Here is a 27,924-nt window from a genome sequence, read left to right as displayed (position 1 = left end):
GAACATTGGCAGATATAGCTACAGATCTATGCAGGAAGTTTATATGTTTGGAGAAATCATAATCATACCAGGCAGTGGTGGGTTCCGGATTCTGGTATGGTTGGAATGTTCAGTTCAGTTCAGTTGAGTTTATTTATAGGCCGCCCTTTTCCCTGAGGGGACTCAGGGCGGCTAACAACTTGTTAGGGGCCCAGTGGTGTTCACATGGAGGTGTGCAGCATGTGTCCATGTGTCTTAGCCCCTCCGCGAGCCTCTGCGATGCTCCAGATGCTCAGTGGAGCATCGTGCAGGCGCTGCATGTGCCATGTGTGTGCGAGGAAGCACCGAAGACTTAAAAGACAGGTGGGCCCTCCAGAGCACCGTACCAGAATGGTATCCATACAGGGGTGTACCGCCTGCAACTCACCACTGACACCAGGGAAACCATCACCTGGTACACTATTGATTGGTTAGGGTCTGTGCCTATTTCGAGCAGATTCCAAGCCACATCTGATAATGCCAATAGAAAGTATCTTCAGTTTTCACTTGGGGTCAGCATTTCATCTTGCTTCAGCAATTTTAATGACTGGATTGTGAATTCATCAGGTAAAATTTAACTAAATTTGTTGCTTCCTTTAAAAGATCTCCAGTATTCAAGTTCTGCCAAAGGCATTCAAGTTCCTGATCAGGATTTAGTTAAATTAGTTAGTGGAATTCATAATTAAAAACTCAACATCTTCTATGATTTGTAGTCCAACTAATACTATAGTCCCATGGTGGTGAATCTATGGCGGCATCCTGCAAATAGCACGCAAAGCCATCCCGCAAGGGACGCGGGGTCTCGCTGGCTCCTTTTCCGTGTTTCTGTGCACAAATACATGCTGGACAGCTGGCCTTTGCATGCGTGGGAACACCAAAATCTGGAACAGTAGCATTCCAGCATGCATGTGTGCACCGGTACCCAAACTTCCAGGTTTCCCTTGCGCATGAGATTTGTTGGGCCAGCGCTCACATTGGAAACTGGAAATTTGCATGCCAGTGCACACATGCTCAATGAAATGCTGGTCTTCTGGGTTTTGGGGCGAAGGCCAGTGACGCTACACTTTCTTTGTGGGATTGTTTGGTGTGCCATTTCTGGCACGTAGGTAGGCATGCGGGTACGAAAAAGGTTAGTCATCATTGCTATCCTCCATTGTTCTGCTTTACATTTAATCATTCAATGCATCTTTTACATTTGTGAAGCTACTTCAATTGGTATGTAGTGATTTTCCACAACCTAAATTACCTTAAATAAAAGTATACATGGAAACAAAAAAATACAAGCAGTATTTCTCCTGATTGCAAACTTATAATAAAGTACCTTACTGACAATGTGCTATTATCTTTGATATACATGAAACTTTAGTTAGATTAACAGTATTTTTTTCTCAGAACAATCTTGGAATTACTCTAGAAACCCATTTGACTTATTCAGTAAGAAGGAAACCAGGTGATCTTGATTCATTGGTGTTACAATTTCCCAAGAAGATTCTGTTAGTTCAGCATATTAAATGTTTAGGAATTTTTGCCTACATTGGATTCCTTTAACACCAGCCCTTATAATATTTCCCAACCTGTCTTCATTTCTATTGTTTCTGTCTTACACACATAACCTGTGCACAGGGACATGCAGTCAGGGGAGGCAGGAGTGGCAGGGCCTCACCACTGTCATCATGAAAAGAAAAAAAATGTAAAAGGAAAAAGGCTGAGCTAGTTGCTGCCAGAGTCAGTGGATGACTCTGCTTAGTGCTTAACTGTTTAAAAAAGCCTCGAAAAAAATACAGGAGGAGGTGGGAGAATGAGGTGCCTCATCTAGTCTGACTTTGTGATCACTTGAGCAGAGCTAAGCAAGGGTTAAAAGCCAAAAAATTCCTGACGTAATGAGGCATGTCGTTCTCCTGCCTCCTGTAGAGGGCATTTTTAAGAGGCTTTTTTAAACAGTTAAGCAGAGTCATCCACATGGTGACTCTGTCAGCAACTAGCTCAGCCTTCAGCTCTTGTCTTTTTCCTTTTACATTTTTTTTATTTTCATGATGGCAGGCAAGAGCTGAAACCCTCTCTGAAACGGCTGGAAAAGGTATGTGTGTGGGTCGGAGGGAGGGGGAGGAATTCAAAAGGTTTGATTGCATGCAGAGCCACATCTTCAAACACACACACACACGCACACACACACACACAAAACACACAAACACACAGCTGGATAAAAGTATATAAGCCCAGCTTCACTGATTACAAGTTTGAAAAGGCAACGTGGCTCCACCTGCAATTAAAGGCTTGGATTGGAAGGCAGCAGGGGAATGGGGGGGGGGAGTATGGCAGAGGAGCTGCTTCCAAGCCAATGGAAAATATATCCAATCCAACTTCTGTGTTTGTGTTTGTTTGCGATTGAGTGAGTGAAAGAGGGATCCAACTTCTCTGTGTGCATGTGTCTGTTTGAGACAGGGGGAGGGAGGGAGAGAGGGAGCAAGGAGGGGGAGGGAGAAGAAAAAGAATGAAGGAAAACTTTTTCGCAAAGGAGAAAAACAAATGCTGTCGCTTTAAATTAGAACTGAGCATGCCTGGCTGTAGAATTTTGGGAGTTGAAGTCCACAAGTCTAAAAAAATTTGAAACCCCTGTGTCAGTGCCTCACCAGCCATAAACCTCACCGCAAGTCACTGCCTGTGCATACTTATTGAGTTGCATATTTTTTTCTTCATCTTTATCATTTTACTAATTTATTAATTTTCCTAGAAAAAGTACAAGCTGATCAAACTAACATATTTGGCATTTTCATGGCACAAACATTTATGATATAGATGTTTTTCTTAAATTATAGTACTCCTTTAACTCATTTCCTCTGGATGAGGAGAAGAAGCCTCTCCTTTGAAAGTTCCCAAACTGTTTTATTAAAAAGTTACAAAATTGCCATGTATAATTGGCACAGGCCATCCAAACTGTTTGGCTGCAAATGGCACTATTTTCCATTCAGTCTGTGTCTTCTGTATCACAAAGTCAAACAATCTGCTGATTGCAACAAGCCAAATATTCCACACAGAGTTTTTCAAAGGAACATTTTCCATCTTGTGCTCCCCCTGTCTCAATAAAGGGGAGAAAAATGAATGCAAGGCGCTAAACAGCCAAACAACCTTGTGAAATCAATACTGTAATGAGGCATCTGGGATAGTTGTTCTGAGACTGATGACTTTCAGGCAAGGCCTCGATGCCATTCAGATTTCAAAACAAAAATAAACGGATGACAAAGGAATAGCAGCTGTGGATGCATGAAGTAAATTAGTTGGAGCAGACTTATAATTAAGCATTGGAGGAAGATCAAAAAAGAGTTCCTTTCATATATAACTTAGATCCTGTCTATCACAAAAGCAATTAAACAAAGCATAAACTATACACACTCCACATATGAATTTATTCCCATCAATGTTCTGGAAAATGAAAAAGTCTTTCCTTTAAAAAAAAGGAAACAAAATACAATTATTAGTATTGTCAGCAGCCTTTACTAATGAAACAAAGAGAGCAAAAGAAAGAATGGAAGGGAGAACCATGAGAGCTATTTGGCACGCTCAGTACACGCTCAACGGAATTGCACATGTTTTAATAGCAATGAGAATAATTTTGTTCTTGAATGGAGGCCATGTTCTTTTTCTGCAGTAGCTGTGGTGGTGGTAATTTGAGAAGAATTGCTTAGAAACAAAGAGGAATTGTGAAATAAACATACCTGAGATTTTTAATTTTTAAATATTAGAAAAAATAGTTTCTTCTAAACTATGTGTATTTCTTTTAAATAAAGAAAAAGCTTAATCAGCAGTTTGCAGGTTAGGATCATCTGTGGAACTAAGTTATATTTTGTTGAATAAGCCATAATTTATTGAGTTTACGCAACACATAAAACCAAAACTGAACTTATTATGTTATGTCTTAGTGCGATTTGTATTTTTATATATGTCTAATCCAGACTTATATTGAATGCCAATCATTTTTAAGTCAATGAACTTAGTTTGCTTATATGTATGATGTTTCTGAGTCTTCTTACATATCAGCCATATCTTTAGCAAGCTTAGCTTAAAGAAGTTTAGTTAAGTCTCTCCGTGGTTATATAATCCATTGGCCATGCAGGAAATGTTGCAGTTGCATGTGGGAATGCCAAATTCTCAGGAGGTTGTAGTTCTGTTGTCTGCAGTTGTGGGAGATTTGGCCATGAAAAGAAAATTAAATAATTATTTTAACTTTAATTTTATTTGGGGAGAAACTAAATAATTTTATGCAACTATAGATGCTCTGGCACAGCTAGAACTATGTTGTCAAATTAAATGTGCAGGTATGTTAGTTTTTTTGTATATGCAGAGAGCAGCAGAGCTAAGATCAAAGAAATAACCACAGACAATAATTTAAAATACCTGCTATACACATAATAAGGCCTTTGCTGCAAGGCAGAAGCAATATGTCATGAGATCTAGCATGAAAAACAAGAGATAAAAGTCATCATGGGCATCAGAATCACAGGAAACCATAGATAGTAAATGGAATAGTTTGTCCAAGAGGCAATTATGAGAATATAACAGAGGGAGAAGAAGAAAAAGGAATAAATGAATAGAAAAAAATATATGAATATTCCTATATAAAAAGATGACACTGAAAAGATGAGGCATTTGCATCGTTCTATCTAAGTCATCACCAACTCTCATAAGAATGATACAATAATACTTCATTGAGTGGGAAGAAATTGGTTCTCATCATTCATTATTCAGATGGAACTAGAATATCAGAGGAGACACTGGATATTTTAAGTGGTAATCCTGACACATTTCACAAGTAGCAAATAAAAGATGTACTCATTGCCAGAATGCAAGATGATTGGGTGCTGAGTAACAAGGCTTTGTAGTGGCTGGAAGGCTCCAGCCTGGTTTGGTATGTGAACAGGAGAGCAGAAATGCAGAGAATGTAAACAAGCATCCTTTATTAGTGGACAACACAAGGTCTAGAGGCAGATTTATCTATGGGGTGTGATAAAAAAGAATAGTTGACTTGGCATTATCCCTCTGTGGCAGATGCCATCTTTACTCTCTTTTTTTTATTCCTGCAGATACCCATGACTAGAGACTTGAAGAAATTAATCTCTTCTTCGGAAATGGCAACATTGCCAGTTAGTTTAAAGCAAGGGTACTCAAACTACGGCCCAAGGGCTGCATGCTGCTATGAGATTGCTTCACCCACATCGCCCTGCCCACCCTTTGGCCAAGCACAGGACTTCCCTTCACAAGCCGCACGGGCTGGAACTAAAAGGTAAGGCCAACAATTATGGCCTGTAGAATGCTTCTGGAGGTGGTGTGTGTGTGTGAAAAACAGGGCGCACAGATGCCCCAAGAGGCAAAAATGGTTCCCGCCCACCCACCCAGTCCAGCCCCCCCAACAGTCTGTGGGGCCGTGAATTGGCCCTCTGTTTAAAAAATGAGAACCCCTGGTTTAAAGGGTGTGAAACTGACAAGCTATAAATTCATTTCTATTTGATTAAAAAACTGTCAAGTTTCTTAGCATATCTAAGAAGCAGCTTTGGGGAAAAGAAATTCAGGTTATATATATACTCTACTCTGATGAAGGAAACCTCAGAATTTCACAAGTAATAAAACATAACTCTTCATAGTAGGTAAGAAGTAATTCTGGAATAGACATTTCAATTGTGTTCAATTCAATTTTATGGTCCATACAGTCTGTTTTGGGCTCTTCCTCATGGCTGCATGAATGTGGATTCTTCCAGTCCTTGAGCTGGCAAAAAAAGTATGCTAGCATAATTTGCTTGCCCCAATGGCTGAGTTATAGCTTCAATAACAAGACCTGGAAATGATCTATTGTTAAGGTCACCTTGAGAGCCAATTTGGTATAGTGGTTAGGGCATCAGACTAGAAAGTGGGAAATCCTGGGTTCCAATCTCAATTTAGGCGCAAAGCCAACTTGATGACCTTGGGCCAGTCTCAGCCATAGGATGGAGACAATTATAAACCATTTCCAAAATATTGCCCAAAAGAATACAGGGAGTAGTCCAGTCATTTGCCAGGGGGTCTAGGACAACTTGCCACAGTTGACTCACCCAGACTGACTTGCCCCAGCTAATTTTCAGTTGGATCGTCCTCCCAACCACCAGCTGTTTCAGGCTGCAGGGATTGCCATTGCTTATTGCCGCTTCCAATTGCCCCGTTTTCTGCCTCCGCGCATTCCATTTTCCGCTCATTCTAATCCCTACTGCCTGGGTGGAAAATGGGGCACACAGAGGCTGAAAATAGGGCATGCGGAGGCTGAAAATGGAGTGCACCAAGGTGGCAATAGGCTATGGCAATCCCTGCAGCCTGAAACAGCTGGTCATTGTGAGGCCGATCAAACCGACAATCAACTGCTTGTGCTGTGCTGAAATTGAAACTGAAACAAGCTGTTTGCTGCGAGGAGGCAAATTGCTGGGAGGCAGAGGCACATTTTTTTTCTTGTGCTAATCAGGCTAAACAAACAGCCTGTTTGTTGTTTGATGCAAGGAGACAAATTGCTGGGAGGCAGAATTTTTTTTCTTGTTTTCCTCCCCAAAAGCTGTGCCTTATACTTCAGAGCGTCTTATACTCCAAAAAGTATGGTACTTTGTTTTGCAAATGCCAACTTTTAATAAACACCCCCCTCCCCAGGACAATTAAAAACAAAGATGAATCAGGGAGCTTGTGCTGTAAATGTCCAATAATATTTTTACCTATATGTTTTTATAAGAGATTTATGAATAGACTTATGAATGGACTGTGATATACATCCAGGCAAAACAAGTTTTATTCAAATGGAAAAAAAATATTAAAAAATCATCAATGTCACCAAATTAGGGAAAAATTGTAATAAAAAAGAAAATAATAATAAAGTAGGAAATAACATACAAAATAATTGTTATTTCACCATCAAAAATAAGTGATGTGAAATTATGCATTTGTTTCTTGTAAAGAATTTCCTTCAGTGAAGGAAAAATATAGTAGCTGAGGCAAAACAATTATGGTTTTAGCCATACCTGAATGGAGAACTCTGAAGACTTCCTCTTATTTATTTGAGACAATTCAAACAAATAGGTTTCCCCCTTTTTTTAAAAAAAATCTTTAAGGTACCTTCTTTGAATAAAATGTGTAAGTCAATGTTTCTCAACCTTAGCAAATTGAAGATGTCTGGACTTCAACTCCCAGAATTCCCCAGCCAGTGTTCGCTGGCTGGGGAATTCTGGGAGTTGAAGTCCAGACATCTTCAAGTTGCCAAGGTTGAGAAACACTGGTGTAAGTTATTCGTACTTTTTGTTCTAAACAGAAATAAGAGTGGTAACAGTGGCTATTTTGATGATAATTAAGCTTTGCATGATGGAAAAGAAAATCAATTCAATTGAAAAAAGTATAGATTTTGTTTCTGGTTTACAATTTTCAAAAGTACTGAAAAAAACCAATGATAATTAGATGATACTTTATTTCTTTCCTTCAGTACTAATTATGTTTTAGACTATTTTTTTTCTTTGTTTCAGCCAAACATCTGTATATTGGTTAATATTTTGACTTTAAGCATATGCATAATAAATATTCTATTTACAATCACTCCTTTTCTCCAAAGGTAATTGCTTTGCTGAGGAAATCTCTTTTTAAATTTTTTTGATAATCTCTAGCTTAAAAATGGACAAAAAGTAAAGGTACCTTTGAATCAGGTCCCAGTGACTGTTTTTATAATAAACAATGTTTTCAGCCATGATAGAGGCATGTTAGGTCTTTGTGATTTAAAAAAAAACCTTCTAAGTAAATAGCTCTTAAATTCCAACAGATTTCTCCATCCAAATTCTAACCAGGCCTCACCCTGCTTAACTTCTAAGATCAGTTAGATTTAGTTTATTTCTGATAATATGGTCTTGGGGGAATCCTTTTTAGGTTGTACAGTTAAAAAATGTGAAATTTCAAGACATCGTATTTCAAGACTAATATGTATGAAATGGCATCTTCACATCTAAGGGAATACTAATGGAAATATACTTTTTTTGTATAAAGGTCCACCTGTCTATGAAAAACACAGCATTAAAACATACATATTGAACCTTGAATTAATTATAAAAACAATAAAGGCAAGATACAAATAAATAAAGGGAAAAATCCTGGGGATGTTTTCAAAGAATGGCATATGGCAAAACAAGATGCACAGAAGACCCTGGATTGTCTTTTAGAGGTGACAAAAAGGTTAAATTAAATATTGGTTCAAAAATAAGTACAAGGCTAAAAACCAATGAGTGCCATACAGTTGCAAATTCCTGTATGTCTGAGTTTAAACAATGCTTTCAGGCGATCATAAGGACTCTTGAAATGGGGGATGCTGAGGGGGGGGGGAGATGATGGAAAGCCTTAAGTAATGCATGCAAAATAATTTCCCCAACTTTCTCCTCCTTAACTAGTACCACATTCTTTTGACTGTGTCCACATAGATATGCTTCATTATTTCTTAATCCCAGTGCAAAAGGAATGAAGATAGCCCCGATGGATAAGACTTAATGGACACCATCATGGAATAATATACAGAGCTTAGCCTCCAAAACATGTGTCTTCAATTTAAAATAATTCAGCAATCATGTTCAACCCAATCCTGATTACACAAAATGGGACTTTTAAACTCCCAGGCTTGGATCAAATTCTAAAGGGCCTAACGAAGTGAGTGAGAAAGAAAGAAAAGTGCTATGTTTATACATTCCAGATCTTTCGGATGAATTATGTGCACACAAATTTAACTATTTCTTTTTAGTGTCTTCTCAACTCAACTGAAAAACTGCAAAGGCCCCAGAGAAACCTTTTAAGCTAGATCCAGCTATTTATGAAACCTTTTAAAACCATGATGATCAATGAAGTTCCTGGATTGAATAAACAATTATAAAATTCTGAACAATGATGTTGAAAGGCCTGATTACAAAATTACAAATGTAAGACAAACATATGTAGTTCTAGACAGAGTGAGTGTTATGGAGTTCAGTGTGACTTGCAACTAGATAAATGGATGGATTGGAAATTAAGAAATATTGCAACTGGCTAATATCAATGATAATAAAATATAAGGAGCAATTAAATGGTTTCAACTCTCTCCTTCTTCCGGCGCGGGCTTTGTGGCACAACCAGTGAAGCCATGGCGATCTGATATCCAATGGCCGTTAGCCTGAATAAAGGCCACAAAGTGACCAAGAATGTGTCAAAACCATGACACATGACTCTGTTGACGCCATGGGCGACTGACCAAACACACCAAATTTGTACGGGACATGTTTTGCGCCATATGAGAGACGGGCAATGGAGTTGCTCAAAGTCTCCAATGATAAGAGAGCTCTAAAGTTCATAAAGAAAATGGTAGAGACTCACATTCATGCCAAGAGGAAGTGTGAAGAACTCAGCAATGTCTTGGCAGCAATGAGGAAAGCCAAGGACTCAATTCTGCATCCTGGTTCCCAATAAAGCTTATTTCAGAAAAAAATGAATAATTAAATGATTAATGGGATGGAATTAATGGGGTGGGTTCCAGCTGCTGCTACTGCTGGTTTGCTCAGGGACGCATGCACGGGCGCTTCATGCGCATGCACAGTATTTAAAAAGTTGCTTCTGTGCATGCGCAGAAGGCAAAAGCAAGATGGTGCTGCCTACGGCACAGCCAAGAGAACCAGTTCGGAAGCGTTGCAGGCCAAGTTACTACCTACTCAGCCTAACCAGTCTGTACTGGTAGGAATCCACCTCTAAATGGAACCATTCTGGTTTCATTGTTATGCATCCCACTATCTTCCTATTCTAGGAAGCTACTCATTTATTGGCCATTGCTAGCACTTATGAGGATTTACAACAAATTTTAACAATATTGAAGTGAAAAGCAAAAGCAAGACAATGATGTTTACCTATAGAATGAAATTTACAATTAATTTCAAAATCAAAAAGAGCAGATTTTTATAAAATCGTATAACTAATGTAATCTTATCATCAGGTTGAAGACTGTTTAAGCATATCATTTGTAAGAAGGTAGAAAGTAATGGAATAGTAGAATAAGATAATAAAAAGATGGCATCTACACCAACTTCCTAAGGACAGGGATATCCTCTATGCCATGGCCAGATCTGCCTTCTCAAGACATAATGCTAAGCGAAACGATTACTCTAATACAGCTGCCACATGAATGTGCACCTGAAGGCAGGACAAGAAGCAATGGATGGAAACTAATCAAGGAGAAAAGCAACGTAAGAACTAAGAGAAATTTCCTGACAGTGAGGACAATTAATTAGTGGAACAGCTTGTCTCAAGAAGTTGTGGGTGGTCCATCACTAGACATTTTTAAGAAGAGATTGGACAGCCATTTGTCTGAAATGGTGTTGGGTCTTCTGAGTTTCCTGAACTAGAGGAACTCCATGAACTATTTTAGATGCAGGTTTTAATGATTACCTAAAATTGTAACTACTATATGCAGTTTGCAGAAAGCTCATTTTAAAAGGTGGCTTATAAATTCAATTAGTCACAAAAACAGGATAAGGAACAGAAAGAGAAATTCAACCATATCTAGAACAAGCTATGTAATACTCTGTCTTTCACTGACCAGGGCAAAATAATTTTCTGGACAGCACTATTCCTCCATGCACATTAAAAGATTTTTTTTGGGGGGGGGAGACTTTTGTTGTTGTTGTTAGACCAAAGGCCTGTATAGGTAAGCATACAATCCCATAATTGCTTTCCAGACGTCTGGCAAAGAACAGGAGCTGCAGTGAATGCAACATGAGTTTATTTCTTTTCCATTATTTTCACTGATAGATTCCCAAGAAGCTTTGGCATACAAAAGCTTTCTCTACTAATTCAATGGCAGGATTTCATGTCCCGGGAGAGCAAAATGTATTGCTCATAACTAACAATTACCACTTTTTACATAGCATAGAAGAATGTTTCTGTTTAAGACCCATTATTACGTTTCCATTTGTCCTCTGGAACAATCAATAATCATTACAAATTTGTTGAGCCCATTCAGTTCTCTCTGACCTCACCTTATATACTTTGAGAGTCGTCTTCTTTTCCTTTGTGGGTTAAAGTCAGTGGCCCTTTTGTAATGTATGTGGATAAAGACTACCAGCGAGAGAAATTGTATCATTTGTATACTTTGAAAAGTATAAAGTAGGGGGGGGGGGATCAAATAAGATAGATGATAATTAGGTAGGCAGAAATGGGATCACTGTTTGTACATTTCAGCCTTTCCTTACTTAACACTAAGTCTGCTGGAGTTTAGGAAAACTGTCACAACCAGGCTATTCCCAAAAGCCTTTGGGGCTAGTTTAATGGGTGGGTTCTCATTCTGTAGAATGTAATTGGGTATTTTTAAAGTGTCATTTATTGGCATGGTGATGAAGATGATGGCGATGATATTCATGTTAGGGTTATCTCTAGATTTGCCTCAATATTTGAGGAAAAAACAAAGAAATTGCAAGAACACTCTCATATCAATTCATCCTCTCAGGTTACAGAAGGTTGCCTGCCCAGAATTGTCAATTCTACTAGCAGTTGCCTAACAAGGGTCTACAGAGATTTTATGTTTTGATAAAACTGTCATTATTATGAAGAAAGAAGGTGAAATTCTCATGCTTATACAGTATATGTTTAATGATTTTCTCATTATTATGAGGGTGATGCTATTTTTGAAAGAATGAATTTAGGAAAATTGCATAAGAATCTTATGCAAAGAATGGAAAAACACATCTTTCCAGGAAATGATGTCTAATCTGCATCTCTCTCTGTTTTTATAGCAGAAAGCTCCCATTGACTGCCCTGATGAATTTCAGTAAGCTGTTACACTGAAATTAGAAGCATAAAAAGCTAAAACAGATTTAAATGAAAGTTTCTTTTTCAACTCAAGTTTGTAACATGGATATGTTTATGCACATTTTGGAGTCGATTTTGGAAGTGATTTGCTATTGCAAATTTTTTTTTTAATCTATCGGTCATAATTCTGGTAGGTTCTGGTGGTCTCAAATCCAAATACTATTATGGCCAAACCTTGCTTTGCTTTTCAAGATTAGCTAGGTGCTGCCACCTGGTGTCAAAAGACAACTACACATATAGATATACAAAAAAGGACATATCCCTAATTTTCTTCTGAAAATTTTGAAACTAAACATAGTCTCACACTTACTCTCACATTCATGATATATTGTGTTACCACATACTTTGGAATTCCCCACATAGGAACCTTATTCTCCAAACCATCTGTATTTTAGAGTCTAAATCAGATAGGATGGGATAGGATAAAATACATGATGCCACAGAACTCAGGGTAGCCTCAGAGATCTTTCTTGATGCACTCCAAGCTCACCAGTCCATCTCATTTTTTAAAATAAAAAAAACTTGTTTCCTTTCAATTTTTGTTTTTTGTTTCACACAGGAAGCTAAAATGCTGCAAACACCCAAACTTTATTCTCCTATCCTGTTTCCCCTTAAAATAAGTCCTCCCCAGATAATAATCCCAATTGGGCTTTTGAGTGCATGTGCTAAAATAACCGCTCCCCAAAAATAAGCCCTCCACAAAAATATTGCAACATAACAGCAGCCATGAGGTGACCATGCTCTCTGCCTCCTGTGCCTCAAAAATAATAAGATCTCCCCGAAAATCAGTCTAAGTACTTATTTCGGGTGAAACATAGTACCATCTGGAAGGAGATATAGAAGCATAGGTAGCCACACAAACAGGCTGAAAACAGTTTTTATCTGTAAACTGTCAGACTCCTGAATGAAAAATAACTCTACAACAACATAGTACGACTTGTGGGCACCGCACGACATACAATACGTTCGCATTGTGCAATAGGAGGACTGGGTGTTTGTTAGTAGGATTTGCTGAGCTAGGGATTTTTTTATTTTTCACTGTGAATTGTATTGTGTTTGGGGGGGTGTACGAAGGGAGGCTCAGACAATCTCATTGTACACATGTTGTACTCTGACAATAAAGGTTTGAAATGTTAAATTGAAATGAAATGTTACTTAGTGTATTTATATTTTAGTGATCTTTTGGGCCTCAGAAAACTCCACTGGGATGGGAGAGTGCCAGATGAGAAGTTAACTTGCTTTCTAGTAAATCCCATTTTGTGACAGACCATGTTTCCCATAATGTTTGTTTTGTTAGTGGATTCGTTCTACCTCTTCCAGCCCCAGCCGAAAAGATATATCATTGATCTTGGAATCCTACAATGATCTCCTGCTCTTGTTGTTCGATTAGCTCAGTGTTTCTGAACTTCAGCAATTTGTCTGGACTTCAACTCTCAGAACAATTGACGTTGAACATTGCTACTTTAATTATAACAATTATTCCCTCGATTTTTTATCCTAATGAGGGATTCTGATACCACATAATCTCTGTGCCTGCAGCTGAGGCTACTATCCAAATGGTTCAATGGGAAATAATTCTTTATCATCATGTTTTTTCCAATAGAAAACAATTACAACAGAAGCAATGTATCTCTCTGATGTAGGACAGTAACTATAGCAATGGGATGTTCTGAATTGCTTTTTGCCCTGGAAAGAGCAAATGTTTCTGAAAAGTCAAGGGCACCTCAGATATTCTGAACTGATTGACTTTGAAATTGTTCAAGATTAAATTATTCAGCTGAATGTAACATCTAATAGTAGGAACAACCCCTGCCTGCCTTACAGACAGGGAACGTGCTGTGCTGGGCAATAAATAATCTCTAAAGCCTTTCACTATGTGAATTTAATATGCTGCTAAACAAAGCTTTTATTTTCCACATGGTGATGAAGTCAAGAGTAAGTCAATACCCATTTGGCTCTTGATCAGGACATCATGACAAACTGTGAACAATCTATTTGTACAGAATTATCCAGAAAAGATCTGCTTTATGGTTTCCTCATCTCTTAATATTCCTTTTTAGCAAGGTTTGACTGACAATAATAACTTTGATCGCTTAAGAATGAGCATTGCAATCAAAATTGTTGTGGGAAGTTTAGCATTTCAGAGGGCATCATCTTTAGTAGGAGTGTCAAAAAATATCATTCTGTCTTAATGTCTCTCAACGGGAGAAGGCGGCACCCTTCTCCAAGCCTCCCATATTTAAAACTATAAGGCCATGTAATCCAAGGCACCTGTAGCAAAATAGTATATTTCAATATAATTTTCAAAGATGATATAAGTACATAAAGAAGATAGTCAACAGGTAGATTATGCTATATAATAATATAAATTGTTTTGTTTTGACATAGCACAATGTGTGATTTTATTCTTGATGAATGTATTTTATTTTTCTTTATCTACACTGAGAACATATGCATCAAAGACAAATTCCTTGTGTGTCCAATCACACTTGGCCAATAAAGAATTCTATTCTATTCTATTCTATTCTATTCTGTTCTGTTCTGTTCTGTTCTGTTCTTGCTTATTAATTAAATTGTTTAAAACAAATTATGGCTTGTACAATATGGGAACTGAATCTGTGTATAAATATGACAATCAGGTAAGCTGATAATTTTACTACTTAATAGGCAAAGATTTACTCTTTGGCACAAATGCCTTTCAGGAAAATGATGCAAACACACAACAGATTATTCACACAACACACTAAATTATAATGTGACTATTTGACATTGACTTAATTGTCTTTAATTGTGTAAACTCAGCCACTGTAACTTATAAGCCATTTTACTTGGCTTAATCTTATGCATCAGCTAATTATGAATTGTTTGACAAATTATAATTATAATGCCATGGCTTAACACAATGTGGGAACCCATACTTTTGAAATGGAGTAATATCTACCCTAATTTACCGAGGAAAGTTTTTGTTTGAAGACATCCTTTATTAGGATGTCTAGTGAAAAAATATCTGTTCACTATCTACTTAAATTATAATACTAATTTTAAAAAGTGTATCCATCACAATAATCAACAAATGCAAATTTTGTTCAAGTGAAGGTAGGTGATCAGTTTTGTTTTGGGTTCTGTTCAAGGTGCTCTAGTATACAAACTGGGTTCCATGCAACTCTGAGAAAAGAAGGTTTATACGACTGAATGGATTTTATAACTATTTATAATTTGAATTATCTTGGGCCACTCCAGACTTCCCTCTGGAACATAAAATTAAACCTAGATTATTAACCAATAGATTATTGGTTTACTAAAAAAACCTTGAAAATGATTTTTTTTTGTCTGTGCTACAGTAGAGATTGATACTGGGCTTTCAATTAAACATGAAATAAGAGATCTCACTTTTCCAAACTAATATAGTGTTTTGGAACTCCATTTGACTTTTAAAAATCAGAAACATTTGGCAATGTTTCATCTGGAGGATTTCCAGGAAGCGACATAACCATATTCCCTGTCTTAAATTTCAGGAAGTTTCACAATGAACTGTGACTGTAGAGGATAGAGCAAAAATGGGTAATAATAACCAAGTAGGAAATCACTCTTAATGTTTTCAGTGTGGACAGATGTTGGACAGATGCCCCACTCTTGAAAGAAGGAACAACATCCACCAAACAATGTCACTATCCCAAGGATAACAATAATAATATAATAGCAGCAGCAGCACACAATAAGGAAATCTACATATGCATGTAGATGACAACCAATAGCTGCATGTTATCATTTGGTAGAACCCAGAAAGTATTAATACATGTGCTACCATACTGTTATAGTTAACATAACAACACCATGGGGTGTTACATGTCCATTCCTCTTGGACAAGTTGTGAAAAGGTAGCAGTCCAAGTCCAAGTATTTCCTATAGGGAACCAAGATTGGTCTTCTATGAGAACTGAGAGTATATGCAATTGAATTTGCCACCAAAAAAATATGCACTGGGTTACACATGGAGGATATGCAGAAAGGACCATGATCTACATAGCTTCTTTCAAAATAATGAGCGGTAAGCAGAATAAACCATTGTTAAAGACTGTGGCTTTCTTTCTGAACCAAATCTTGTAAATTCCATAGATGGTTTTCTCTTTATTTCAAAGGAATTGGAATAGGCCTTATTTTTTATTATTACAAGTGTTTTTGTGTACATATGGATATCACAAGCAGTCAAAATGATAGACCTTCCCCTTGCAGGCTTCTGTCTCGCTCTGCTTCAGCCATAAGCAAAAAACAGCAATTGTTTGCTAGAGCCAAGCCAGAAACCTTCAGTACAGGTATGTTCATAATTTGAAAAATCTGATAAGCATTAAAAGAAGTATATTTATTCATTGGGAACAGAGAAAGAAGTAGAGATCCAAAACATATGTAGAAAATCTTATCATTATTTGTTGGCTTCGGTCCTTTTTTCTGTGATCTTCTATAAGTCACAACAAAATCAACTCATAACAACCTGCACTCATGGCTGACTCAACCTTCTGTTACAGCTTTTATTTATTTGTTTGATAGAGTTCTACTTAGAGAGAAAATTGGGCAGGGGAAGGATGGAAAGATCAGGAAAAATGCAGTATTAAATCCATAGCTGGCAACCTCCTCATGTTGTAGAAATTTACAAACTCATTGAATGATATGCCATTTGCAATTAGTTCTTGAACCATGGAAGGAACTATTGCCAATTCATGATTAAAGAGTTAATCTGGTTTGAATTTTGAGAAGTTTAAGATTGGTAGACATTAGGATGAATAAAAGAAAAGGAAGGGAAAAGAAATCTGTACTATTGTGAACTATTATCACAAGTAGAGGGCAAGAGTGTGCATTGAAGTGTGCATAGAAACATTGCTCTCAATCAGAGTGTAGGTGTTCCCAATTTGTGCTGATCAGCTACTGCCTGCTTTAGAAAAATCTGAATATTACCATCCTGTGGTTATAATACGTTCAAGCATAATTCTAATGCCACATAATGGACTTCTTATAACTAGGGATGTAAGGGTAACATTGCCTGACTAAGCAACATCATCAGAAGCCTGATGTTGGGTAATGAAATGTGTACATATCAACAACCAAGGTAAGAGAGCACCAAGTCTAAATTACATATATTTTCTTCTATTAGTATTGTATTTGTACATATATTAATTATAGAACTAGGCTCATGATATGCAAAATATGTATCTTCCAACTCTCATTTCAATATATTTACAAGATAGCCTGCCATATATGCATCATATAGTTTAACTTTATTTTTGTAGACCTTCCAATGTATAAATACCAAAGTATTTTTCTTCCCAAAGCAAATCTGCTTTACTCTGCAGTAACTTTTTTGCAACTGGGACTCTCCATCTGTGGAGTAGATAACTGGTCAGAATTTATATGTTGACTTTGCTGCTTAAAAAATTAGGGAAAGGTTATTGTCTCAAGGCAAAAGAAAGGCATCATAGTGAAGAATGGCTGCCATGCTTTCTCATTTGTTGAAAATATCCCTTTTTTTTGCATTTCTAAAATTTGTGTCTAACTAATGCATTACAGTCCCTTTTAAACCTATGACAACTAATTTGAATCAAGCAACAGACTTCTGTCCCATTCTAATGTCTGTAACATATTGCTCTCCTTCCTGCTTTCCTGAATTGTCTCTTGTGAAGATTAATATCCACAAGAAGTAGCTCAATATCTTGAAGAAAGCCATCTCCTTAAGAGAATACTGAAAGAAAAATTTGGTTGCTTTGCCAAAAATACCATTGCTGAAAATGTCCAGTCCTGTGGTCTGCAGGATTTTCCACTTAAAAGAAAGAGAACACTGGTGAGGGAGCATGTGTTTTTCATTTTCTCTTATGGAAAGGTGTATATTCATACTCCGTTAGATCTGAGTTTTGTATCTGTGTTAGTCCAGTTGCTGCTGGAGATTTGGCAGACAGCACCAAATGGACAGAAAAATATGCAGATTATGGTATTTATCTGGGTCAAGCTCTTCCAGCTGCATAGCTTAGTAAACCCTGGGTCCTTGGAACTGTTGTTTCAAAGAAGCATCTCCCCCACTTTGTATAATGCTTTTCTGAGCCCAGCCATCTCAATTGGTTGTCTTCTTGGCACCCTGCCTTGCTCTGGAAGTGCTGACACTTATGCTCTTGTTCTGACAAGTGATAGCATCTGCTCTGCATGTTTGGCTTGGTTGTAGAGGCACAAATCCTTCCAATAAAGTTCCTCCAATTGGAACAACAAATACCTCAGAGCAGTAAAATGGTGTAACACAATCCAGAAAGACAAGGAGAAAATTGAGCCATTGGGACAAGAGGAAGTGTAGGGTTCAGTCACATGATCTGCTGAGATGCAAAGGATCACTCATGGTCAGACCACATAAATGATAAGGACTTTGAGACTAATGATTCTTCTGCTTCTTGGTTTGTATTACTTGCTTTGAGTTCACTTGAATTCAACTCATTCTCAGTCTAATTCTCTGCTCAGAAAAAGTACTATGTTTTCTGCTAGGGCTAATTCTGTCACTGGGCAGAATGAAACTGTCAATCTCAAAGAATTCATTCAGATTTTGAGTAGCTTCTCCTGAAGTTTTCATGAGTCTTCTTCTGTGCTGGAAAACAGAATTATTCATAGTCAGCAAAAATATCAAAGTAGCCATCTTGTCATCTTCAAAAAGTGCCTTGGACTTCTGTGCTGTACAAATATTGTATTTTAACAGGCTATCATTGCTGCTTCTTAGCTTAATCTACATGTAAAAAATGTAAGAAACTGGCTTATCAGATTGATTGGATGTATAATAGATTTAACGTAGAACAAAGATTCACTTGCAAGCTAATTTTATAAAGAGGGTTATCTATGTTTAATAAGACATTAATTTTATATTTTGGTGTATACAGAAATACTCTTGCAGTAAAAATGCACTTCTATAAATAGCCATTCAAGTACATCTCAAGTTTTAATTGAAGTACAAATAGGTTCCCCATTGGATATAGAAGGGTAAGGATCATATATTACTTTTATAAAGAGGCATCTGGCTTAAAACAGAACAGATGAAGATTAATGTAACAAGCTTTGCAATATAGAAATTCCGTAATTAAACTGGAATTTGTTCCCAGTAAGTGTGACAATTTCCAACAGTTTAAATAATATTAAAACAGGTCTGGATCAATTCATGGAAGAGAAGGCTATTGTTGGCTTGTAATATTCATTGCTCTGTAATGCTTTTGAGTTCACAGGTTATGTGCTTGAATATCAGCAATTATTACCAACCTGTATAAATTTGTGAGCTTCCTGAATGCTGGAAGCTATGGGTGAAGAATCTGGATGAAGTGGACTATTAGTTTGATACAACAGAATGTTTGACAGTAAACTTTTAAAAATGAAATAGTAGCCCTTGGTAGTTCTTTGATTACATTTTATACACCATTCAAGAGACAATAAGAAACTTAAAAAGGAAACAAAAAGAATACATGCCTTCCAACAGCTGATATTCAGATCAGGGATTAACATCAGACAATAATCAAGCAGAAATCAATATTCTAATTATGAAACTATTAAGGAGACAACCAAAACTCCCACAAACTTTGGTTGGGCAAGCTTCTGTATATAAACCCCACATTCACCGGCAGTGATATTACTAGTGATATAATGAAATGTCTACAAGCAAACAATCAACTTCACAAAACACTAAGAACTCCATGGGAAATAATATTTCTTGGTGCAGTTTAAGGAGATTTAGTTTCAAATCTACCCTGATCTACAGAAACTTATTATGTGACTTTGGGCTCAGCAATTCTCAACCCAACTTGATTCATAGAGTGTTACGGGAAAAGAATGCTATGCCTGACATCTGGAGAAAAGGTTGAGTATAAATCTAAGACTTTACAAATAAAATACTGTATAGGAGAAATTGTTCTGAAGAAATTAAAATCAGAGAAGATATTGTCTGGATAGAGATAGGACCATATATTTTCATCATCTGCACTGTTGTTTTCATCATATGGGTCATTTTAAGGACTGAAAATTAAAGTCATTGTTCTGAGGGTGTCTAAACTTTTCTGCCTTTGTTTGGATTCCATATATTGAAGGGTAACTTCAGGAATTCTACATTTTCTTTTTATGGATCTAGGTCTGGACTGAACTTTTGACTAGACACTTGGAGAAATCTTCATATGAATAACTTCCCCTAAAATCAGATCTATATTTACAAAGAGAAGGAACAAACATTTACTTCATATTAGTTTCAAACAAGGAAGCATCTTCAAGAATTATGCCCGTGACACCATCTATTTCCCCTTTTTGCTCTAAATGCTATATCCCCAGTTCCCAGAGATTGTAAATAGTTTGGGAGCCTTGAGAGCATTCTGTATAAATGTAACCTATTCTGGTTAAATTTATTCTGGTTCTAAGCCAGCTTCTGTAGTTTTAAAACTAGGAAGATGTTAATGATTGCCATTTTTTTTTTGTAAAAGCTCTTTGAAATCTTCTCCTCCATGGGGGATTGGGAAGGAGGCAGAGAAGGGCATCATTTGGTGTTAATGCATTAAGTCTGTGGTGCTTACTAAAAAAAACAACCAATTGGTCGATGAGATCAAAAGCGCCAATGAATTTTTAAGCAAAAAGAAAGGAAATAGATCATTCTCCTTGCTCCTATGTCTCTTAGATTGCAGTAACCAATTCACTGCTTTAAATACATTGTAGAAATTTGAAGTTGTTTCATTTAACTTTTTTTGCCTACTCTATCAGTTCATTTTGGCCAGTTTCTCAGTTTTTAGTTGAATAATGAACTATTCGGTATGGCCTTAAGGCATTATTATGTCTTAATAATACAGGCAGGAAATGAGAGAAGAAGAATCCTGACAAAAGGCTATTCCAAATTGTCCCTTCCCCTATCAGCCAAATATTCCCCCCTTCCCTTCATAATAATACAGATGGAAATAAACTTTGAGACAATAAATAATAAGTTCCTACACTCCCAGACCAACAATGTATGCACTACAATAATCCCCTCTCCAGGGTGGTTTTCTGGAATTTTGAAAGCTGGAATGCAATAGATTTTTATTTTAATGGTGGGAATAGCATTTTATCATTCTAATGATCAATGGACTTTAATAAATTAAGGAAGCAATGGCACATTGTCCAAGCCTCATAGCAGGTAATATATACAGCAGTAGCAAGTGTCTCTCTCACTCAAGTGATGTTAAATATTTAACCACAAGAGGGCAGCTAATGCGCATGTCCCTGACAGGTTTGCAAGAAAAATCCACCAGATGGCATAACTTGCTAAGCTTCTGGGTTTGTGATGTTATTTTCCCCATGGTTTAATTGGTAGGTTAATGTGCAAGGTCTCCCAGAGACCAAAGAGTCCCATTTTTTTCATGTTTAGCTCTGAACTGACCACAGCATATTCATACATCTCATTTAAAAGCTACCATAAAAATGTCACTAGCCAGCCAATTCTATTTTATATAGCCATTTAAACTGAAAGAATTTATTGGTTATACTATTCTCTGAAGTATATTTGTAGGCCTCAGCAATATTTCTCTTATTAATTAATCCACGTTTAGCATCATTTTTAAAGAACGGTCATTTGCTCTGGATTTGTAATGCTTGCAAACATATGCAAGCATACAAACATCACCTCTGCTAAGGCATTTATTAGACTTTCAATAGGGGAATGGTTGACACCAGTGGATTTATTGATGAAAGGCTCCTACTATGTCTGTTACAATCAAGTATTCTGTAGAGGATTCTAAGCCACTTAACCTTGCTGAAAAAAATAGACAGATCATGGCAATAACCATATCCCAACCATGCTATTGCTGCTTGCCTAGTGGCCTTTCTCCATTCTACTTTGACCAGCCCCGTAGCAATTCGATAGCATCAAAAGGCAGTCAGCGGGGTAATTGCCATCTTATTCTATTGACTATTTTTGGCATAAATCAAACAACTGAAGAAGAATAGTCAGAATGCATTGATTTCTATCCCAGGCATACAATACAGCTGGGGGATGGGAGGTCTTTTAGGAGGTAAAGGTGAGGCCTTCAACATCATGATGGGCTGGATCCCCAAACCTTCTGGAAGAGCCTACCTTGAAGTCCATTCCCCTGCCCTTTTTCACTGCCCAAAAAAGGGATGGAGAAACTATATTTTTGTCTTTATTGCTGCATGAAGGTACTGCAGGGTACTTCTACTGACTGCCAGCTGCCAGAAGTTTGGCAGTTTGAATCTCACCAGCGGAAGGTTGACTCAGCCTTCCGCCCTTCTGAGGTCGGTAAAATGAGGGCCCAGATTGTTGGGGGCAATAGGCTGACTCTGTAAACTGCTTTGAAAGGGCTTTAAAGTACTGTGGAACAGAATATGTCTAAGTGCTATTGCTATTTCTCTAAGTTGCCAGACCTTCTGTTAGGTATAACCCAACATAATAAGAGAGTTGAAAGGGAATTTAGACATCTTCTAATACAACCCCTTCTGCTCAAGCAGAAGACCCTGCACCATTCCAGACAAATGGCTATCCAAGCTTTTCTTAAAAACATCTAGGGATGGAGCATCCATAACCTCTGAGGACAAGTCATCCGAATAGTTAATTATTCTCACTGTCAAGAAATTTTCCTTATTTCTAGGTTGGTTCTCTGTTTGATTAGGTGCCATTTCGTTATATGAGGTGCAATGACAATAAAGTAATCTAGACTTCTCTCTTCCTTGTGGCAGTCTCTCAAATATTGGAGGTCAGCAAGGTGTTGCAAAGTAAATACTCACAATATTGTGTGTACATTTGTGCCTGTGAAAATAAGGAAAATGACTTGACAGAAAGAACCATAACCTTAGACAAAGAGGCAGAAACATTCTTTAAGTCCCGAGAGACAAACGAATATTTGGAAACACCCAGGTAGGACTCTATCTGATTCATTAGCATATAAGAAAGAGGGGAGGGACAGCACAGACATGCAAATTTCTGTTATTATAGCCAATATTAATAAAACGTCACACTATTTTTTCCTGTGGAATCTATTTCCTGATTTGATATATCTTGTGGGCTGACAGCATCTTGCTTTTCATCTAAGATAGCTTATGAGCTTGGGTTCACTGAAGAGGGGGGAGGATCATAATTAGCCTTTGAGTCAGGGGCTGAGATGTATTCCAAAACACATGCAACTTTGGCACTATTTTATCCCATGTAACACTCTTCTCTCAAGGTTAATCATGCATACTTTTCTTTATAATATCTTTTCAGGACTTATGCCTAGGCCCTGATTAAACTGGTTGCCCTTCTTTGCATCAAATTTAGCTAATATTTCTTAGGGCACTTTTTGTTTAGTTATTGCCCGTGTGGGCCACTCAGAAGGAAGGTGTCAGCCTCTGCTTTGCTGTTGCTTCAGTTGCCATGAAACGGGGAGGGAGGGCATGGTATTTGGGAGGGGTTACTCATTGTGCTGGAGGAAGGTTCTGGAGTTCACTGACTGATCGGACTACGCATGCGTGGGTGTTTCCCGCCAGGACTAACAGCACCGACATTCCATCTTTGTGATGCCTTTTGAAGTTATCTCACACCTGACATTTGGAAGAATTATGATTGGACTGGAACTGTGATGCCAAGGGGTGGGGAATGGGCTATTCTATATATCAATCACTTTCACGCCTAAATATTCAGATTTCGCTTTGCTATGCCTTTAATCATTCTTAATTAGTAAAAGTACACTTGATTTCCACACATGGAGTCTTGTGGTCTTTCTTTCCTAATTAACTAATGGAGAGGTGCCGACAGAAGGTGAGCCAACCTCCTTTCTCTCCCAGTAAATGCATCCCCTACCTGACTTTTCCAACTTTGAGTAAAAACTGCTTTTTTATCGGAGTCGTCTTAAAGTCTTCAGTATAGATGGTCTGTAGTGCTTTGTTTCCTGCTAATGTCAACCCCAACTCTGATTGGCTGCAATGCCCAGTATGCTTCCTCTCCTCCAGCAACTGGTCACTGTTCTGTGCAGTGCCATTGTATCTGGATTGTTGGGACCTTGTGTTCTCTATTGGTCAGCAATTGCAGTTTTAAAAATAATTTAAAATTTTAAAAGTAATTATTAATTAATTATTGCTAAGTCACTAAGTCAGAGGGATAGGGTGGCTCAGTGGCTAAGACGTTGAGCTTGTCAATAAGAAAAGTCAGCAGTATAGTGGTTCGAATCCCTAGCGCTACATAACAGAGTGAGCTCCCATTACTCGTCTCAGCTTCTGCCAACCTAGTGATTCAAAAGCATGTAAAAATGCAAATAGAAAAATAGGGGCCACCTTTGATGGGAAGGTAACATCATTCGGTGTGCCGATGCTGCAAAGCATCTCTCCCTCACCGCCCCCACTTTGCTTTTAAACATGATTAAATAAGGGGGAGTGAAGCAAATGTTGATACTTTGTTTCTAGGAATGTGAACTATCAGTGAACATTCCTTGCTACATCATTTCCATGGAACCAAGTAAGAACTAAGAGCAAAATAACAACCAGTTTACTGTTGCTTGATTATTGTAGCACAAGAGAACTATAATATGGGAAAACTTGGGTGTGTGTGTGATGAAACCTATTAACAAACTTATAAAAACCAAAGAAAACTATGTGTAAACACAAAAGAAAAGCGAAGCATGGCTCTATTAAGAAGCAAGTAATCCCTAAAAGGAAAGGCAGACTGATTCACACGAGAGCCAGCAGCTGGGTTTGCTTCCTTGCATGATGGTAAAGGCAAGAAGCAGAAAAATGACTGATCAAATCTTGTAGTAATCATTGTCCCAACCCAGCCTGATTGCTAACCCATTATGATCTAAATTGGGATTTTTGAATTTGGCTCAATAAATTGTGGGTGTAGTATGGGTAAGAAGCAGGTTAAGCTGCAGTGTGGAATTGCTCTAGGTGTGGTGCCAAGCATGGGCACAGTACTTCTAATGGAAGGCAACTCAAATAAAAATAAACTGAAATTTAGCAATTTTCACACATTACAATAACAGAGAATTCAATACATACTACAATCTACAGCAGAATAATTTTCAGAAGTGCAACTGTATCTATGTTGACTTCCACATGAACCATGATAATGAATGTGCTGCATCTTTAACAGCATGAAGAAGGATTAATTATGTCCCATGATTTGGAAACTGTATTTCTATTGATGCAATCTAAAATTGCATTTAATATTTTGGCAGACCTATCTTACTGTTGACTGAGATTCAATTTAATTAAGTTTAGCTAATAAGATTTTTTTCCCCCAAGGTATTCAATATTTGTATCTTCCTGTCATATTAAAAATCTCTCTTCAGTGTAACTTTTGGAAGGAATCTGAAGGTTGTGCACAATTTTGTGGAATAAAGCACATGAGCCTGGCTATATATAGCTTCTCTAGTGCACTGTATGTCTTGAACTAGCCTGGTTGATCCATTCCATCAAAAGGTAGACGTGGATAATATTGCTCCTTTTACGTTAAAGCTTTCTTTTCCTATAGAAAAGATTTTTTTTTTCAGGGGAAATCTCAAAGTTAGGGAGAATGGAACCACACACTGTCCATAACACAGAAATGCGATTTCTCCGCGGGTGGTTCATGAAGCCAATGAGGAAGGAACACTCGGACACGAATTTCCTTTGGGACGAAACCGACCCAGAACGAAGTCTGGGGGTCCTTTTTTATTGAGCATACACAAGGGAGGGGTGGATTCACATAGCCAATGGGGACCAATCACGATTGTGCAAGCTTACAGTATATGGTAACTCATTTACTCTCATGTAGACTCGAAGAACACTCATAGTCAATAAACCTTTTATCATCATGCAAACATCCAATGCTTAATTAATGTTTGAGAGTTAAACAGTTGTAACCCCTGATTTAATCAACGCTTAGTTACAAGTCTGTGGTTGCTGATCTGCTTAGTGTTAAGGGTACTGATTTAATCAACGCTTGGAGTTGGACAGTTTGTCTTACTGATCTAATCATATGGCCAATTATTGCTTTTAGTTTACTGATTTAATCATATGGTTAATTATTGCTTCTGTTCTATACGTGTTACAGTATGGCAGATGCATACCTGCACGTATATCGCAACATCTCCTCCTTTTGTTTTAAATTTTGAGGAGTCAGAAGGGAATATTGTTTTTCTCTGGGTCTTCATCAGAGAATGCTGTCAGTAGGGCTTTGTGTTGCGAATCAAAGATTGCTGTGTTAATGTTTTTGCCCTGTGTCATACTTTCTACTGTGGATTGAATGATGATTCGGAGCACTGGGATTAAACAGGGTAAAAGGAGAAACCCTAGGAGTGCCATGCCTGCCATGAAGGCGGCTTGTTTCCAATTGCGAAAAATTCCTCCCAGAAAGCCTGCATCATCCATTAATCCTGTTCATTTTTGCACGGGTACGTGAACCAATTTCTGCAACTGAGATCGGCCACTACCTTGCCAGTTTCATCAATTTGAAGACAGCAATTTGTAAGATTAAATTTCCCACATACTCCCCTTCCTTTTGTTTTAAAATTGGTCAGATCAGGGAGATTTAATTCTTCTGATGAAAAAACATTGAGAGAGACACTAGAAGGATCTCTTCAGTGGCTCCCAGATAGCTTTCAACCATGAAGGTCTAGCAACCGGGGCACAAATTTCTGGAAAGAAATTTACAATATCCAATTTTCCATGCCAATTAGTATCAGATATCACTTTTTATGAGCTTCCAGACAGGTTTTAAACAAGCAAAAGGGATGGTTCTTCAACCTGCCCTGGCTTTTATTTTAGTGAGGCCAAATTGAGTTTAGCTAATGTGCAAAAACTGTGTGTGGAGGAGATAGTTTCAATCTAATTCTGAATAGGCTCTTCTCTCTCTCTCTCTCTCTCTCTCTTTTTCCTTTTCTCTCTCTCTCTCTCTCTCTCTCTCTCTCTCTCTCTCTCTCTCTCTCTCTCTCTCTCTCTCTCTCTCTCTCTCTCTCTCTCTCTCTCTCTCTCTGTAGCTGCTTCTACAATACAGAAAATACATGAATACATTTTGGACAAACTTTCCCTCCCACCAGACATAAATCCAAGGTGTTCAGAATTGCTGTACTATCATTCTCAAAATACAATTCTTACATGAATACATTAAACTGATTACAATATAAATGAGACAAGAAAGAAATCTAACAATGAATTTCTGTGAAGAAAGCAAAGAAAGAAAACTTTAGGATCAATTTTCACCCTCCCCTATAGTCTTTACAGCTGTCTTCTGGGGATAGAAGAAAGTCCTTTGGTCTTTACTTCTCCATCTCAGGGTCCATTCTTTCATATCTGCTGGATGGCATTAGGCTTAGCTTGCTGATAAGAGTGGTCAGTCAGGTTTGGTAGTCAGTTCCAGACTTGGCTAAGTTTTTTCTCATCATGTCAGATTTTATCAGAATGCAATCACCAGCAGCCAATTCAAGAGTTAGCAGTCCTTTGTGTGTTAGGTGAAGAAAAAGAGAGGCCAAATATACAGTTCTATACAGACATAGTCCCATGTTGTGGAATCTCACCCATTCTGTCCAAATGTGGAAATCCAAACATTATTCCAGAAGGCAGACGATGTAAATGATGTAAATTTCATGGAACAGGACATTCCCACTGCTTCTATGATTGAAACACTTTTGCAGTAAGATGAGTAAATTTTCAAAAGAGACAACAACTTGTATTGCAAACAAACAAAATATCATAGGGTAGAGTACCTTGACTCGCAAGCTTTTACAAATGCACTCAGGTGTAAAAGAGAAAGGGAAAAAAACAGCTTTTTTTTAAAAAAAATGCAATTAAAAAAAGAGCTACTTTGAGGCAACACTCCAAAATATTAGATTCCATTCAGATGGAAGCAAATTCTCATCAAGTATGTTAGAACATTTACAAATGTAAACAAAATATCTCAAAATCATTTCTGTTTATAGGTTTAATTAAGCATTTTAAACCTCAAAAATTTCCAGAAGGAAAAGAGAAAAAATCAAAATTGCATTCAGAGCAGAAAAGGAAATGTAACTGCATAACTTTTATAGATGAAAAGATAACAGTGAAAGGTAAAGGTGAAGGAGCA

At 37.5% G+C, this 27,924-nt stretch overlaps 1 pseudogene; it reads left to right on the top strand.

Moving 5' to 3' along the window:
- The first annotated feature begins 9,166 nt into the window (after positions 1–9,166).
- Positions 9,167–9,489, top strand: LOC116521141 (annotated as a pseudogene).
- Positions 9,490–27,924: the final 18,435 nt, after the last annotated feature.

This window comes from Thamnophis elegans, chromosome Z (assembly GCF_009769535.1).
Source record: "Thamnophis elegans isolate rThaEle1 chromosome Z, rThaEle1.pri, whole genome shotgun sequence".
NCBI lineage: Eukaryota > Metazoa > Chordata > Lepidosauria > Squamata > Colubridae > Thamnophis > Thamnophis elegans.
This window is presented reverse-complemented; position numbering and strand designations above follow the sequence as displayed.